Source organism: Coenobita brevimanus, unplaced genomic scaffold (assembly GCF_032717465.1).
Source record: "Coenobita brevimanus isolate Jiangsu-jjx unplaced genomic scaffold, ASM3271746v2 jjx.HiC_scaffold_2753, whole genome shotgun sequence".
Taxonomy (NCBI): domain Eukaryota; kingdom Metazoa; phylum Arthropoda; class Malacostraca; order Decapoda; family Coenobitidae; genus Coenobita; species Coenobita brevimanus.
In genome coordinates, this window is record NW_027643712.1 from 134134 (window position 1) to 149911 (window position 15778).

Consider the following 15778-nt stretch of genomic DNA (forward strand, 5'->3'; position numbering starts at 1 on the left):
GCCACTTCTACCTTCTTCATTCCCTACCACTGTCATCTACAACTACACACACACACACACACACACACACACACACACACACACACACACACGCACAAAATTCCTTTTACACAACCACCACATCCAACGTCACTTCTACCTTCTTCATTCCCTACCACTGTCATCTACAACTACACACACACACACACACACACACACACACACATACACACACACACACACACACGCACAAAATTCCTTTTACACAACCACCACATCCAACGTCACTTCTACCTTCTTCATTCCCTACCACTGTCATCTACAACTACACACACACACACACACACACACACACACACACACACACACACACACATCATTTCCTGTGATGTAGTTTAGTGCTGCTGCCCTAGGTCACGCTGGTGCTCCACCTTCCGTTGGTCGTTCCGAGGTGTGATAATAGGACAGCGGCGGCTGGTCCACCACTGTGTGCAGGAACTCGCTCACGTGTTTCTTGAATGTTTCCAGGCTGCCCGAATATTCTCCCAATCCTCGTGGTATACAGTTGAACAGTCGGGGGCCCTGTACTGCTATAGCTGGGAGTATGGAGGGTGAGAGACTAACTAGGAGAGTGTATGTGAATGAGGTGGAGGGTGGAGAGGGAGGCGGAGACCGAGGAGGAGATGGTGGAATGGAGGAGAGCGGTAGGATAGGCCTATAAGAGAGAGCGGGGGATGTAACTTGGAAGTATGGAGGGTGAGAGACTAACTAGGAGTGTATGTGAGTGAGATGGAGGGGGGAGAGGGAGGGGGAGACCAAAGAAGAGATGGAGGGATGGAGTAGAGAGGTACATAAACGGGGGGGGTGTAAGATGGGGGAGGGTAGCGACATGGCAGGGGACAGGGTGACATGGAGACGATTTGTATGTGGCCACTCCTTACGCAAATGAAGGCGTCTGACTATAGATGGATATATAGATAGGAATAATACTAAAGGTAAACATTAATCAGCATAATAAAAACAAGTATTTTATCTCGACCTAGAGAAGCTTCGAATCCCGTCAGTCACCCTCTAACCGTGAGAGGGGAAGGACGCTCGAGCCGTGTGTCTATTCTCAGTGTTGATAGTGTTTCAACAGCTTGCCCATCTTGCCGAGATGAACAAAGGTGAGGCAGGATATTGTTCATCAGTTCTTTGATACTGCCTCTTCTTTCAGTTGAACCATCTATCAATCTACGGTATTGCCACACGCCTTAATTACGTAAGGGGTGGCCACAACCTAATCGCCTCCTTGTCGATCTGTCCCCCACCAGTTCACTGCCCTGCTCCGAGCTCACACCGCCCTCTCTCATATACCTCTCCACTCTATCGGAGAGCGACGAACCATGGAAGTGTGTGGACGTCCAGATCCCGTTCCTGCTGCAACCTCTCCTGCTGTTGCTCACGACCCGTTGAGGGGGGCAGACAGCAGGCCTCGGCCTTCTACGACCCAGATGAAGATCAGAGGTGCTGTGGTTTGGTTTAACGTTCGGGCGGGGTACGGTTTTATCAAACGCCACGATGCTGGTGTTGATATTTTCGTGCACCGTCAGGCGATTGCTAAACCAAATCCACGGCATCTCCAGCGCTCTCTAGGCGACGGCGAGACGGTGGAGTTTGTCCTCTTTGGAACGCCCAAGGGTCCTGAGGCTAGGGACGTCACCGGACCGGCAGGGGCTGCCGTGCAGGGCTCTGCCTACGCACGGCGGCGTCCCACGGTTTGACGGCACCAGCCCAGGGATCAGGGGAGGTAAGCACCGTCGTCGAGATGTGCATCGCGACGGTGAAGGCTTTTTGTGGGGGTGATAAGGGGGCTTTGCGTGTTCTCCTTCCAAAGATCTTCAAGGAGAATGGGCTGCCCAACCTTATCATCCCCGAGTGCTTCGTCCGTGATGTACATACAGTCCCTCGCCGACGGGAGAGCCAGGCTCGTAAGCCTCGTTCAGCTATTCCTCGCCAGACTCCGAGGAAGAGGCTTAGGCTAGAGGCCCCCCTCAACCGAAGGACGACCTCTCAAGTTGACGACCCGGCCCCGGCCCCGGCTAACGATACGGCTACGACCACGGCGGAAGTACACCAGCAGCCAGCAATGTCTGAGGAGGAGCGAGACTCGTCTGCCACCGCCTCCATGGCCGAGGAAGCGTCGACCGGCTCCTCGGCCGAGGAGGAAGTCGGGGAGTCCACTACTCCTCAGACAGAGGAGGGCACCCCATCTCGCCCTCCTATTATTGACCTTAAGGATCGGCTAGACGTAGCCTCCTATAGACACCTTCTGCCTCTCAGCGCTCACACCCGATCGTACCAGCTCGGAGCAACAACATATACCACCCTCTACGATCTGCTCCGGGCTGACGATCGGGGGAGAACATAAGACCTGTGCTGATTGTCAGGGGGGAGGAGGTGCGTCTAGCCGATCTTAGACCATTTCATCACATGCTCCCACCTCGGCCGGCCCCCTAGATCGGCGGTGTGCGCGGTGAGAGAGTGACCAGTACTTTCATCATAAAACTCGGCTGGCCTAATACCCCGAGTAGAGGGTGATGGCCATTAAGCCAAAAACAAACAAAACAAACAAAAACCACTCTATCCTTCCATCTCAATCCTTGGCCTCGCCCTCCGTCTCCGCCCCTCCACCTCACATACACTCTTCTCGTCAGTCTCACTCTCTCCATCCTCTCCACATGGCCAAACCACCTTAATGTGTTTCTCCTAACCAATCTTTATTCGTGTGAAAAGTGATGTGGAAATAAGTTATCTGAGAGGAATGTGGAGCTACGTGGAGAGACAGACGGGCTGACAGGGTTGCCGCTCCGTGCAAATCGTCTGCTGATGTGGAAAAACAAATAAGCGACGAACCTGCACGTGGGAAATATTACACGCTACTCATTTACAGAGCCGAGGAGAGGAGGGGGGTGGGTGTCAGCTGGGGATAATGCCATAGCCCGCACCCTCCAAGATAGTGTTAAGGTGGGAAGGAGAGGCAGAGAGGGAGGGAAGGAGAGGCAGAGAGGGTGGAAAGGAGAGGCAGAGAGGGTGGAAAGGAGAGGCAGAGAGGGAGAGAAGGAGAGGCAGAGAGGGTGGGAAGGAGAGGGAGAGAGGGAGGGAGAGGGGGGGAGAGATTGAGAAGGAGGGATGAGGGAGGGAGGGAGGGATGTGAGGCAGGAGGGAGGAGAGAGAAGAGGGAGGGAGTACAAAGAAATACAAAGAACAGCAAACGGCAACAGACCCTATGATCCTTTCGAGGCTTTTTGTTACAGAGTAGACTATGACTACGAGATCTAATTCTACATGCTGATGGATAAGAATAGTAAAGCAAGAAGGAGGAAACTACAACATAGCGTAGTTCACTGTGTAATGACAATGGATTCTAAAGTAAATATATAGAAACAAGTAGGAATAGTTCTATGTAAACAGTAAAACAAAGCTGTGCATAACATTTACCGTACGGAGTTGTGTATTACTGTATCTTTAAGCCATATTGGACATGTGGAGAGAATGGAGAATGAAAGACTGACTAAGAGGGTGTATGTAGGTGAAGTGGAGGGAGGGAGAGGGAGGGGGGAGACCGAGGATGAGGTGGAGGGATGGAGTTGAGAGGTAAATGAAGGAGGGGGGAGTGAGATGAGAGGAGGGAAGTCAAATGGTGGGTGACAGAGCGACTTGGAGGCGTTTGGTCTGCGGCCACTCTTTGCTGGATTAAGGCGTCTGGCAATAGATAGATAGATAGATAGGGATGTGAAGAACCGCTCACCCTCCATCTTCTCATGTAACAACTTCCTATAGACTAATCAATCCATCAGAAATGCATCTACATAAACAAACACATACTAAATAGTTTTCCTCGCTGTCTTTACATATACTATAATTTCCTTGTATTTATTATCGTTGTTTTATAGAGGGAGGGGAAGGTGGTATATCTCACTAGGATCCTTTGGGCAGTCCTTCATTTATGCAACAGGTCAACTCTGGAACTGTCTCCCTCTGCCTGTATTTCCTACTTCCTATGATCTCCAGTCTTTCACACGCAGTGTGTCCAGGCATCTCGAAATGAACGGATCTTGAATTTGGCTCTCCTTTGTATTGTTTTTTTTTTTTTCTTTGAAGGAACGGTTTTCCGGCTCCTGGCCTTTGGTTCATTCTTCCTTGCATAAAAAAAGAAATGAGAGGAGCATGTGGAGTTACATGGAGAGACAGACTGACAAATGAGGAAGTGTAGGAGCGTTGTGGTGTGGATGTGGATGTGATAGGAAGCGTTAGGAGAAACACACTGAGGTGGTTTGGCCATGTGGAGAGGATGGAGAGTGAGAGACTGACGAGGAGAGTGTATGTGAGTGAGGTGGAGAGGGTGAGAGGGAGGGGGAGGCCAAGGATGAGATGAGGGGATGGAGTGGAGAGGTATATGGGAGAGGGGGATGTGAGCTGGGAGCAGGGCAGTGAAATGGCGGGGGACAGGGCGACATGGAGGCGATTTGTTTATGGCCATTCCTTGCAGGATTGAGGCGTCAGGTAATAGATAGATAGATAGACAGTTATTCGTCCTATCTATCGATCGCCAGTCTCCAGAATCCCGTATCTATCCATCTATCTGTCTATCTATCGCCAGACGCCATAATCCTGTACCTATCCATCTACCGCCAGACGCCATAATCTCATATCTATCCATCTTTCTATCTATCTATCGCCAGACGCCATAATTCATTACCTATCAGTCTATCGCCAGACGCCATAATCCCGTATCTATCCATCTATCTATCTATGTATTTATCACCAGACGCCAAAATCCCCTATCTATCCATCTGTCTATCTATCGCCAGACGCCATAATCCCATATCTATCTATATATCTATCTATCGCCAGACGGTATAATCCCTCATCTATCTATATATTTATCTATCTATATATCGCCAGACGCCATAATTCCGTATTTATCTATCTATCTATCGCCAGACGCCATAATCCGGCAAGGGGTGGCCGTTTGTCTTTGAGTTAGTTGTTTTACGGGGAGGGGCACTAACCCTACGCCATCCCACTTGTTGGCACTTAAGGAACACGTATGGGTTGGTTATATGGTTACCACCCAGCGTTGTGAATGGTTTCCTGGCTTACAGGAAACCATTAGGCTTGTCACTCAATGTAAAGCCACCTGAAAAGGAAAGAGGAGTAACAAAAAGTGACAGGAAAGATGGGAGAAATAGGAAGAGAGGAGGACAGACACAGAAAAAGAATGATAAAGGTGAAGGAAGAAGTAGGCAGCACTACATCAAGTGAGTGGATGCTGGTGAGAAATAGAAAGAGAGGAGAGCAGACACAGAAAAAGAATGATAGAGGTAAAGGAAGAAGTAGGCAGTACTACATCAAGTGAGTGGATGATGGTCGCCACCTTGGAATCATATCCATTAATCCTTGAAGTAGTCGGCCACCTCCGATATTTTGCTCAGTTGCCGCTGTGTTGGTCTCTTCATTACCGTATGTGTTGTGTCTTTGGCCTTCTCATGTTTACATTGAGTGCGGTAGGTTCCTCGTGCTCCATCACCTGTATGGCTTTGCTGAGTGATATGTCTTGGTGGTGTGGGGTAGCCAGATAATGCCACTCATCATATCATCAGTCAGACCTTGCCCCGGTGTTCTTTTGGCCCCTTGCACTGGTACCCTAAGTGCACCAGTGAAGGGTGTTGCCAGGACTGACGTGTGCACGGGTGCTTAGCGTCACCCGCGTTGGATGGCTGCCACAGACGCTGCCCCTCACTGACACTATGTTTATTATCATATCCTCTCAGTGGCAACACTTCCACAACGGCTGGAGTGTCGTACCATGAGCTCTGACCCCCTGTTGTGGTGGTAGGTGAACCTCTAGGTCACCCCAGTCCTCTGTGATCAACCCAGTCACCTCCAGCCCCGTGTGTGCATTGCCTTACATGGCCGTGCACAGTAAACACCTCGAGTTTTGGAGTGATCTCCTGACTGAATAGCTACATCAGACTGGTAGTGTTTGGTGAGAACTAAATAACTTTTACTGTTGTGTGGCATCTACAGTACAAGTGCCATGTCCAGGCCAGTTGTACGGTACTATCATCGCTTCGTTTTTCGTCTCGTTTCGTTTATAAACGCTCCAACCTGTTTGCATGCATTGCCTTAGTCACCTACTGGCGGCTCTCCATGATGCTCGATCTCTGGCAGCCTCCCTATTCAGTCCCTTATCCATGAGGTCGCACCCAATGACTTCGCCCCGTTTTTTTTTTTTTTCGGTCTGCTTCTCGCATCCCTAACTCTAATGTTCACATTTCTCACTTTCTGCACCCAACTGTCATCCCCCATCCTCTCCACATGCCCAAACCATCTCAATCTACCCTTCTTCATCACATCAGTACACTCCAGTCCCATCCATTCTCCCAAACCATCTCAATCTATCCCTCCTCATCACCACACCAATACACTCCACTCCCATCCTTCCTACCAAACCATCTCAATCTACCCCTCCTCATCACACCACCAGTACACTCCAGTCCAATCCTACCTCTCAACTCTTCCGTCACAAACTTAGCCCCCCCTCCTCCCCCAGGCCTCACACTCAGGGATTCACTGCACATCCACCTAATCATTGTCATTTCTGTACGTTTGAGTCTGTGAATATCCTCTCTCTTTACTGCCCAGGTCTCACTACCATACAGCATTACACTCCTAACACATGCCACATACAAAGACCCCTTGGCACGTAGGGAGAGACCTCTCAGTGTCAGGAGAGGCAACAGCTTCCTGAACTTCTTCCAACCACTGCTCACTCTAGCCACAGAGCTGCTCCAGCCCCACCTCCAGCACATAACATGTGTCCCAGATAACAAAACTCTTCCACACACTCAAAAGACTTACCAGAAAGTTCAGTCCTTTCACGCCTCACAATCTCCACATAATAATAATGATAATAATAATCATAATCATCATTATCATCATCATTATCATCATCATCATCATCATCATCATCCAGACCTCCTTTACCACCCTACGGCAGGGTGAGAAGTAGCAACGTTCAGACAACCTAAGTTTGCCCATTTCAATGGACCACGCTTCCATTCACTCATTAGTCAAGCCCCCGGAATCCTGGCTCCATCAGATAAACCAAAAAAACTTTCACCACGTTCTGTAGCTTCTCATATACCTATCTGATACAGTCAATTAGAACGCTGTCACGTTAAAATGGGGTGCCAAATTCCTGGTTATGCACTTCTCACAACATTCATCCAGCCAGGCTCACCGGCTTCCATACCTCTCATCCCAGCACACTCATCCACCATATCTCTCCACCTTCTCCTTGGCCTACCTCTCCTCCTCCCTCCTTCAAATTAGCTCAGATATACCTTTTCCACCACTCTATTGTTATCCATTCTCTCCACATGACCATACCATCTCAGTACACTCTCTTCGATTCTGGTGTCCACCGACTTCCTCACTCCACATCTTCCGCGAATCGTTATTTCGTATCCTATCCACTCTCTGTACTCCACATACATTCCTCAGCAGTCCCATCTCCACTGCTCTCATTCTTGACTTTTCATTTTCATGCCACACCATGCATCATCAGCATACAACAAATTTGAGATATTCCATCCATCACCATTCATTACCAACGCCATCCTTGTCCCCATTACTCGTGTTTTCACTTCTCTCATCACCCCATCCATTTATATGTTGAACAACCATGGGGACATCACACACACACACACACACACACACACACACACACACACACACACACACACACACACACACAGGTGAATGGACTCAGTGATGCTCGGAAAAAGATTAATGCACGCAAGCATTTACGTATGTGGACATGTAATTTCTCTCTCTCTCTCTCTCTCTATGACGCACCCCCCCCCCCACACACACAGAGACCTGCACATAGCTGCACTTCCACACAGCCACACCTTACAATGTATCCAAAGTCACATGCAGTACAATTTGGCATAGAAGACCCCGGTTGTGATATGATTACCCCAATGAATCCTACAACATACTTTTTTATTTTATTCTTACTGTCTCAAGACGATTTTATATAATACTAAAGATCTGTGGCAGTGAAGGTTAACTAAGATATTATTCCTTTCGCAGGGGTGACGAACGGCCAGTAACAGGAGCAGCCAACAGAGAGCTATGTGGCATTTCTTTACTGCAGTGTGTCACCATATCCCGCCCCACACCACCACACATCCCCGCCAGTCCCTCTCTACTCACCGTCTTCGAAACGACCTAACATTGTCTTTCCAAAGCCACGAAGTGTAGATGTTGATACAAATAAACGTAAAATACAATTATGTCTGAGTTTCTCTCCTCATCAGAGCATGTCATCAAATAAATAACTGGTATCTTGTGTAATTACCTTTTTTTAATATTAACTAACAGGAAACTCCCAGCCCAAAAGCAGTCAAGATAGAGGGTTCTCAGCCTCTACATCACTTCAAAATCTCTCTACCTATAATCTCGTGGCCAGTGACATGCAAGATTTTTGCATAATACTCTGTACGTAGAGCGAATAACTTGCTAGTTTATGGAATACAGGAGTCTGCCACAACTCTCCATCTGGGGAAAAGAATGGTTAAAGGAAAAAACGTAGACAGAGGCGAATGGGAGAAGGCTGTGGTATTAGACTAATGGGGGTACTGTTGATATTTTCTCTGCCTTTTTTTCTCATATACAGAGTGAAACTAAAGCTTTATTAAGCCTCAGATACGCACATCATTGTTAACTGACGTGATCTGGTACGAGTATGGCTGAAAACAAAATATGTAATCAGAAAAGCGGCCAGAAAAAAAAAAAAAAATCGTTGCTTCTGCTACTAGTGGATGTTATTACAGTCAACCGAGAAAGCCCGATGAAGCTATGTGTTTGGCCAGGTTTATATATCTATCTATCAGTCTGTCTGCCTGCCTGACCGCCTGCCTGTCTGCCTTTTCTGCCTCCCTGCCTGCCTGCCTGTCTGTTAGCAAGATTATAAGGAAAAGTCAGCAGATTATCTTATTTCTTTATTTAGCTTTTGAATTTACCATTCTGTACAAACTCATACGAACTTGGGAACGTTGTCGCTGGAATCCAAGCAGGAAGAGTCAGCGGACAGTGACTAATTTTTCGCAGTTGCCCATCCATTTTACTGCTTTCTCTGAATACGGCCACCCCGACTCAATCTGTTGCGTTACAAAAGGTGCGCGAGGAAGTCAAGCGAGCAGATCATCTCTGTCATTAGACTTTGAGTTAGGTTAGGATGTAGTTTTTTTTTTTTTCATAGCATTCAGTAAAAGCTCAGGGGTACAAGACAAGGATAAAGGTTCAGTCAGTCGTCATGTCCGAGTGAGAGGCTCATCAATTTCGAAGCATTGTGATGAACAAGCAATAAACAGAACGTCAGAAGCAGACTCCGTGGAGAGAGTGCATGACTCCGTGGAGAGAGTGCATCAGTAGGCTACATAACGTCTACGCGATTATTTTATTTTCTGTTATCATACTTCAGAACCACAGGTGTTTAGTGATAAACTGAACGGGTGTTTCAACCGACTGTGTGGCGCGAGTGTTGTTGGCGTCACTTCATAAGCTGGTGATTAGATTTTGCTGGATTATCCCGCCATTGTCCTGCCTGTGAACTGTCGCCTTGTTCCCACTGCACCCACCAAAGGTATGCTGTTTGACTTTATTAATTCTGTACCCATTTTACTCAAACTTGGCCTAAAATTTTCCTCTCTCCAACTTGAATACTGAGTTGTAGCAATAGATTAATACTAGAATATGTAAGTCACAAAAAAGTGCCATTGAAGAGGAGCCGTAGCGCTGCCCTTTTCTGTCAATGGCCCATGTGAAGTAAGCGGCAAAAGGACGAAAATCTGGGTCAAGTTACCCTGAAAAAAAGTAGTATAATGCAGGATACTATGATATTCTAGGAAGTTGTCGACAGTTGAGAGTTGTTTGTGGTTTGCAATAGCGAGACAGGCAGAAAGACACACAGACAGAAGACAGACAGACGCATGGCAAGGAGACAGGAAAGGGGAGAAGAAGCGTGGCGTTATTTTGAGAGAAGTTGACATCATAGCACATTAAAATATATTTGTGCCGCAACTTTAATAGCATGTCTTCTTATGTATTACCAAGGTTCTTTGACGAGTAGTGAGCTTACACACACACACACACACACACACACTGTAAAAACATCAAACTATACAACCCCCACCCCGCCTCCACTCACAACACATTCACCTACACACACACACACACACACACACACACACACACACACACACACACACACACACACACACACACACACACACACACACACACACACACACACACACATAAATACACGCACACACAGGCACACGTTCACAAACACAGAACCACATCAGCATCCCATCACATCCCCAGATACACAGCCATAGCTCTGCACAGCCTCGCCTCCAAGGACACACGCCATCCCTCCACACAAACACCCACTCCTCTATGTATCCAAACCTCCACACGTAGCCCTACCTTCACCTACGTAACCCCAACCTCACCTTCACACACGTAGTTCCACCTGAACACACGTAGTCCCACCTCCACTCATTCGTACACTATGACATCTTGACAAATGTCGATTCATCTACATATACATATCCATAACCCGACACACAAAGTTTTTTTTTTTCAATATACATAGCCATACCTTCTTATATATAGAGCTATCCCTGGACACATAAGGCCACACCGTCCCACACAGTACTGCTCTTACACACATGCATATCCACCTTAGACAAAGGTGTCGTGCTTCCCTTACTTGCTTTACTCTTTGTCTATTCTTCTCCTATGGAAGACTAAGTTCCGTTATGTTAAGTCCAAATCAGGTTAGTCAGATTTAATCAAGTTTCATTAGGTAGCGCTGGATAGGTACAAGTAGGGAGCCAGACATAACAACACATCAAGTAATCACAAGTCCATTTAAGGCCGGCGCTATGTGGGAGCGTCTCGTTCCTTATTAAGAGGAAGGGATTCTAGGGTTACTCAAAATTAATTTTCTTTTCTCCGTTTATATACAAACTATGTACAATTTTTACACTAAGTCAAAAGCAACAACTTATTTACTTTTGCTCTCGATGTCTGTTGATTTTCCATGGCCTCTTGACTTTCCTCAATGTACCTTAAACATCTTCTAAAGGTACGATTAGCCTTAATGGCCATCTCATTTTTATAGTTATCCAGATCATAGCAGATCGGTTCCTTTTCCACGACATCATACGGGACACCAGGGTCCCTTAGGAACATGAGGTAGAATGGGGATTCCTTTAACACTCTGTGATACGCTGTGTTATATGCCCATGTGGCAAAGCACAACATTGAATCCCATATTTGTGGATTAGCCTCTACTAAACTCCTTAGGTATTTCATTATCGTGGCATTGACTCTCTCAATCACCCCATTGGCAGACGGGTGATACGCTGTTGTTGTTGTCTTTTTGGTCTTTAGCAACTCAGCTATTCCTTTAAGAGTTGCATTAACAAACTCTGTTCTTTGGTCTGTGACCATCCAGAGTGGTGCTCCATGAACACACACGACATTTTTAACGAATGCTCTGGCAACCTCATCAGCAGTCTTCGTGCGAAGCGGGACGGCTATCAAATATCGTGTCATCACATCTATTACTGCCATAATATATTTATATCTCTCTTCACTTGGATTTATAGAGCCGATCAGGTCCATATGAATTCTCTCAAAAGGTACTCCTACTCTAGGGTATCGCTGCAACGGCGCCGGGGCGTCCCCCGACGGCTTGAAGCGGTTGCAAGTAAGGCACGCCTTGCAATAATTCTCAACATCTGTATTCATCCGTGGCCACCAACTAAATCGCTTTAGTCTTTCTAAAGTTACTTTGATTCCCCCATGACCTACAGTCGGTAATTTTTGAGCTACACGGCTGGATTAAGCATGTGGGAGGCCCGGGGCCAGCTTGGAAGGGAGGCCCCCTTTCCAACTCCCCCAATGGCATACACCACAGACTGGTAACCTAAATCCTAATATATAAATAGGACACTTTTAGTTAGGAAATACTGAACGGGGACTATTCATCCAATGCTGTAATATGTAATGCATAAACACGAAATGAAATGAACACAAGTTGCTCTGGTGGGAGGCCCCCTCTTGGTGGGTGGCCCAGGGCCCCCCCCCCCTTAATCCGGCGGTGATGAGCTATCTCTAAAGCATTCTGTTTGCATTCATCAGGAGTTACAACTTGCATTTGGCTCTCATCATAGTCATTTGTAGCGAAGTGATAGAGTAATCCATCCTCAACCATGAACTCACTAGTACTAACTCCTAGTGCTCTATGTGCATCTTTAATTTCTTCTCTAGTCACTTCTACTTCTCCATCTCGTACACATTGAAGATACTGTTCCTTCATTCTTTTATACAGTGGATGCGCAACCTGTCTGGGTCTCACTACCAACTCTCTCCATCTTATTATATCTCTTTCTTTATCTTCATCGATCCTGGATATCTGATAATCAATCCTCTTTCTCGCACTCACTATCATCATCATCATCCTTGGTTCTCTCTCTTATCTTTGGTTTTGTACCCGTAACTGCGAGAACTCTGTCTACCGATAACACTTGGCCTCGAAGTCTAGATAAGGTATCCGCTACAACATTATCCTTGCCGGGTATATAGGTTATCTTAATGTTATACTCGGCAACCAAAAGTTGCCACCTAGCAATTCTTCCACTAGGGCTGGTTGCGTTCAGCAGCCAGGTCTATGATCCACACGAACTCCACCTCGTAACCCAATATTAAGCTCCTGTTTACCTGGAGACCATATACTATAGCCAAAACATCTCTCTCTATAGTGCTATATTTCACCTCAGCAGAGTTTAACCGTCTGCTAAAGTAGGTGATAGGCCGTAAATGACCTGCGTCGTCTTCCTGCTGTAATACTCCTCCTATAGCAGAAGAAGAAGCGTCTGTAGTCAGCACAAATTTCTTTATGAAGTCTGGAAACTGCAAAGTCACTCCTTCGAGCAACTCTTGTTTCAGTGTTTGAAACGCAGTCTCTGCTTCAACACTCCATTGTATCGGGGTGTTATCTCTCTTTTTATTCTTTCTACCACCTGTCAATTTAATGAGTGGTCCAGCCTTCTCAGCGTAACCCTGAATATACATTCGGTAGTAATTAGTCATTCCGAGGAAGGACTGCAATTCACAGACGGTTTTGGGAGTGGCTATATCACGAATAGCATTCACCCTTTGGGGTTGTGGTTTTATTCCTTTGGCACTAACAGCATGTCCCAAATAGTCCACTTCTGATTTTAAAAAATGACACATGGACAACCTTAGAGAAAGATTGATATCACTCCATCTTCCCAGCACTATATCTAAATTCCTTAAATGTTCCTCCCAAGTCTCTCCCTGAATGATTATGTCATCCAGGTACACATGTGTGATGGAGCCCGTAAGCCCAATTAACACATCGTTAATCACTCACTGAAACGCAGCCGGTGCTTCTTTAAGTGCAAAGGGAAGCACATTGTACTCCCAGTGACCTTCAGGAGAGGAAAAGGCTGTCTTTTCCTTACAATCCTCTGATAATGGTATCTGATGGTACCCCTGACGTAGGTCCAAACAGCTGAAATAACGACTCACACACACACACACACATTATACGTGTACATAGAACAGGCGAAACTTGGAATTTGACATCCGTAGACTTTCAGGCAGCAAACTTTCTTATATAGTGAATTTATAGCCGATCGAAAGTTAGGTTAGGTCACTTTGGGCAGGGTTTGGTCTGATTAGGTAATTTTTGGTTGGGTTGGCTTCAGTTCGACTAGATATAGACGGATTAGGTTAGATTACTTTAGAATACGTCGGTTTTGATAGGTTTTGAGTTGGGTTTTATTTGGTTAGGTTAGGCTGGGTTAGATTAGGTTGGATTAGGTCATTTTAGGCTTGACTGGGTTGGGTTAGGTCGGGTATGATATGGTTAAGTGAGACTGGGTAGGATTAGGTAGGGTTAGATGAGGTTAGGCTGCGTCAGAATTGGTTAGGTTAGGTATAGGGAGGTTACGTGAGATTGTGAGGTTAAATACAATTAGACTGGGTTAGGTGAGGTTAAGCTAGATTACGTTGGGTTGATTTAAGTTGGATTAGGTCATTCGAGGTTAGGCAGAGTTCAATTCGAGCAAATATTGATAATTTAGGTGAGACTGGGCTAAATTAAATCGGTTTAGATGTGATCAGGTTGGTTTGGGTTAGGTGAAGTTGAAATAGGACAGATATTGGTGGGATTAGTGAGATTAGTACAGATTAGATATGGTTAGGAGGGATTTCACTAGCACCGGCCACCGTAACATTGGCCTCGTCTGGTCAACCTCAGTTTTCCTTTCACTTTTCCCTGAATATTTCTTTCCTCGACTCAGTATATGGACCAGGTTAATGTCTCTCACATTGGCAAGCCTTAAGTCTTACAAGGTTAGGCACGCAACACAGAAGCACAAATGGTGATGGGTGTCTGTAGTGAGAGTGATACGTAAATGTGTTATAATGATTCATCCCGTCAGTCTGCAATATGAACCGACAAGGTGATCACATATGCAAGTATGTCCGTGAGCAAAAAGCCTTCAACACCTATCTGCCATTTGAGGGAATGGAAGGGTGCCACATGAACTAGTTTCTTGTGATAGCAATATGAAACACACAAGAGAAAGGTATCAGAAGGAACGAAACTCTCATTTGACAAAAGTGAGAAATACGGAAAGTAGGACGCAAGGCTGGCAGAGAATTTTTACTCCACATGAAAATACTTAATATCAGGATTCTCTTTAAATGGCCGCCTTGGTTTGAGTTACCCTAAAAACATATCACGAGACAAAAACGCTTTCACTGAGCGACCGTGGATCTCCAGCGGAAAGTATATTGATGGTTAAATAGTAGTGATATGTACGTTGGTCTGCTGTAACATCACATATTAGTTCTGTAGTGTGTTTTTATGAGCAAAGTGCAAACACCAGTAGATTACATGACCTCCCCCCCTTTCCTTGCGCGCGCACCCCCCGAATTCCTCGTCCAGCAGCGGTGGCAGCAACATCTCCTCTCTTCATCATGGCCTCGTCTACTACTGCTCCAGCCTACGACCCGTTGAGGGTCATAGCAGAACTGAGCCTGAAGGAGGAGTGCAGACCATCACCATTACCGGCACCGTGAAGTGGTACAGCATCAGGGCGAAATACGGGTTCATCCGGCGCCAGGATACTGGCGTCGATGTATTTGTGCATCGCTCAGCGATCGCTGCAACCTCTTCTCGGCGCCCCTCGCTCTCATTACGCCAGGGCGAGACAGTGGAGTTCCACATTCACCAGACACCGAAGGGTCCCGAGGCTAGAGACGTCACTGGACCGGGAGGTGCAGCTGTGCAAGACTTTGCCAATGCACGGCGGCGCCCCACGGCCCAGGGGCGCCGGCCTGGGGATCCCCGATGTCCTGAGGATGTGGATACCATTGCCGCCATGTGCATCGCGACGGCGAAGGCTTTCTGTGGCGATGACAAGGCAGCTATGCTCGTTCTACTCCCCGAAATCTTCGAGAAGAACTGGCTGCCACGCCTTGTCATCCCTCAGAGCTTCGCTCGTGATGCTCGGCCACCCCCTCGTCTGGAGCGTCACACCACCTCGCTGCAGCCTCCTAGACCCCGCACAACACCGCGGAAAAAGCTGCAGCTTGACGCTCCTCTTAACAGAGCGACTGCCTCCTCCTGCAC

The 15778-nt window shown here is 46.9% G+C and overlaps 1 pseudogene; it reads left to right on the top strand.

Annotated features, from left to right (window-relative positions):
• The first annotated feature begins 1364 nt into the window (after positions 1–1364).
• Positions 1365–1742, top strand: LOC145390038 (Y-box-binding protein 1 pseudogene; annotated as a pseudogene).
• The last annotated feature ends 14036 nt before the right edge of the window (positions 1743–15778 follow it).